Here is a 2,698-nt window from a genome sequence, read left to right as displayed (position 1 = left end):
AACATACGTGTTTAATAAGCGAAAGAAAGCTATTCAATGATATCACACTTAATTCCCGACCCTCGCCCCCTGGAAGTGGGACGGGGGGCAAATGTGAAATGTTAAATGAAAACCCACATTTTGTATTGTAGAATCGGAAAGAGGACTTCATTCCGAGTCCAACGAGCTATCAACCACCCTCCTAGCTCAATTAGGAACAAAGATATGGCGATTTTATAAAAAAAATCTGCTATTGCAGTTTCGGAATCTGCACGTCAAGACCTTTCAATAGAGTATATGGTAGACCGCTCTTCCTTTTTGGGATAATTTAAAATCGTCATATCTCCGTTCCTGTTGATAGCTCGTTGGACTCGGAATGAAGTCCTCTTTCCGATTCTACAATACAAAATGGGGGTTTCCATTTAAAATTTCTCAGTTGCCCCACTCCCAGGGGGCGAGGGTGGGTAATCAAGTGTGATATCATTGAATAGCTTTCTTTCGCTTATTAAACACTTATTTTTTCGTTTTCCGATTCGATGGGTATTTCTCACGATATGTGACCGTTCCGGGACTTTTGGATCACCCGGTATATAATTATAATGCATTCTGTTGCCTTAACCTTTAGTACCATTTTATACATAGATTCAAATTACATGTATGTATTTTCATATTTGCATTTTGCATGTTCAGTACCTAATATAAATGTAGGCGTGAATTAATATTTTAGAAAAGAGAGCTATTTTTTTTTTTTGCTTGCTTGCGAGTAGGGGCGCACAACTGAAGTTGCGGGAAGGCGCAGAGCAACGCTATACGACTATACTTACATCTTTAACTTAATGTGTATGTCATGTGCAAAAAGGGACTTTTACACCTTTTTTTAACTTCCTGGTAAGGAGTTTAGATAAGGAAATGGTGCAAAATAGCCATAATTATGTGCCGATTCACGAAAAAATGTTCACTCATTTTTTGGTGCCTGTTTTACACATTTTTTTTAACCAAAATAAATGTCTGATCTTCCGGGTTCTACTAACAATAATTAAATGTGAGTCGGGGGAGGATGTGCAACGGTTCATCAGAAAACTTGAAAGAGCAAAGATAAGCCACGTAGAAGCAGGACACTAAACAAAAGATTCGTGTCAGTAATGCGATTAGGAGCTAATAGATGTCGTTGCTATAGAAACAGGGCGTGTGCAAGTGAAAGTGGAACAAATTGAGATAATGCGTTTCTACATCATATAGGTTGCTGTTAAGAACAGTAGTTTGCATGGGGATGTAGCTCAGATGGTAGAGCGCTCGCTTAGCATGCGAGAGGTACTGGGATCGATGCCCAGCATCTCCAAAAGTTGTTTAACCTTTTATTAATTGAATGGATTGGCTGCTGCAATAGCATTTCAGTTAAGAACCGTTGGTGTCATTGGGATGTAGCTCAGAATGTAGAGCGCTCGCTTAGCGTGCGAGAGGTACTGGAATCGATACCCAGCATCTCCAAAAATTGTTTACCTTTTAACTCAATGAACTTGCTGCAATAATGGTTCAGTTCTTCCTTTTCTTTGTGTTTCAAGCATAACTGATGAAACAGATGAGAGCTTGGACACCTTTATAACCTACCAAAGATTCAAACTCAGGATTCCTGAAATTCGCGAGGAAGGGCAGAAGTCAGCAAGGCATTGTAAGTGAACAAGCAATGGGGATTTATGTTTCCTTGAAGGTTGATGGGGGTTATATCCCGGTAAAGAGTTTATACCCCCATATTAATTAACTCCAGGCAGTGGCAGCGAGGGGGGCAGATGCCCCCCAATTTTGGCCACTTTTGCTCCCGCACTATGCTAAATCCTATCTACAAAGGGATTTGCCCCCTAGTTTTGGCACCTTGCCCCCCCCCCCCCCGATTTGGGACCCAATCGCCGTCACTGACCAGGGCATATGAGCCTCCCCGATGGCGTAATGGTAAAATCGTCGCTTTGTAATCAAGAGATCTCGGGTTCGATACCCGGTGGAAGCACATAGTGTTCTAGATTCCACTTTAAACTGTAGGTCTAGTCCCGATTAGCCTATCTGTGCATAAATTTGACTTTAAACAATCAATCTATAGGGCATATGACTGCCACAAGTGATACATGGGTTCGGCCTCCGCTATGGTGTAGTGGTAACGTCGTCGCCTTGTGATCAAGGAGTCCGGATTCGATACCCGATGGAGGAATATAGTGATTCGGATCCCACTTTAAACTGCAGGTTCAGTCCCGATTAGCCTTTCTGTACATAAAGTGGACTTAAAAACTAACTCAAACAAACAAACATGGATTCGATTTCCGGTATACCTATCTCGTGTGGAAATGTTTCCATCAATATCCCTGCATTTGTAGTTCTGGACCTCACCTCGGTTCTCACCAATGAGTACCGGATGTGGTAAAGGTAGCCAGAGCCTGGGGCTGATCACATCATCTCTATGACTGAATTAATATTGTGTAGAGCCATGATGACACCAGAAAAAAATGAGTGGAAAGATGGAGAGGATAGTCACAGTTTATATACCCGTTGTGTGTATAGTATACAATATACTGTATATAAATTTTACCCGCCTATCCGCCCCGCCCCCTCTAAAGCCATCGTTTACTCTATTCCAATGGCGTATGCTGGGTTCAAAATCTGGGCTATCTCACAAGACCTTACAGTAGTGTTGAAATGAAAAGCAAATGTGTTGGGGGGGGGGAGCTCTTAC

General features: G+C 42.0%; 1 non-coding gene across 1 annotated transcript; it reads left to right on the top strand.

The window, feature by feature from the left end:
* The first annotated feature begins 1,245 nt into the window (after positions 1 to 1,245).
* TRNAA-AGC (transfer RNA alanine (anticodon AGC)) lies at positions 1,246 to 1,318 on the top strand. The gene has a single exon. It is a non-coding gene; the product is annotated as a tRNA-Ala (tRNA).
* The last annotated feature ends 1,380 nt before the right edge of the window (positions 1,319 to 2,698 follow it).

Source organism: Lepisma saccharinum, chromosome 13, assembly GCF_977018435.1.
Source record: "Lepisma saccharinum chromosome 13, izLepSacc3.1, whole genome shotgun sequence".
In the NCBI taxonomy this organism is placed as follows: domain Eukaryota; kingdom Metazoa; phylum Arthropoda; class Insecta; order Zygentoma; family Lepismatidae; genus Lepisma; species Lepisma saccharinum.
The sequence above is the reverse complement of the archived record's forward strand: the minus strand, read 5'-3'. Positions and strand labels throughout refer to the sequence as shown.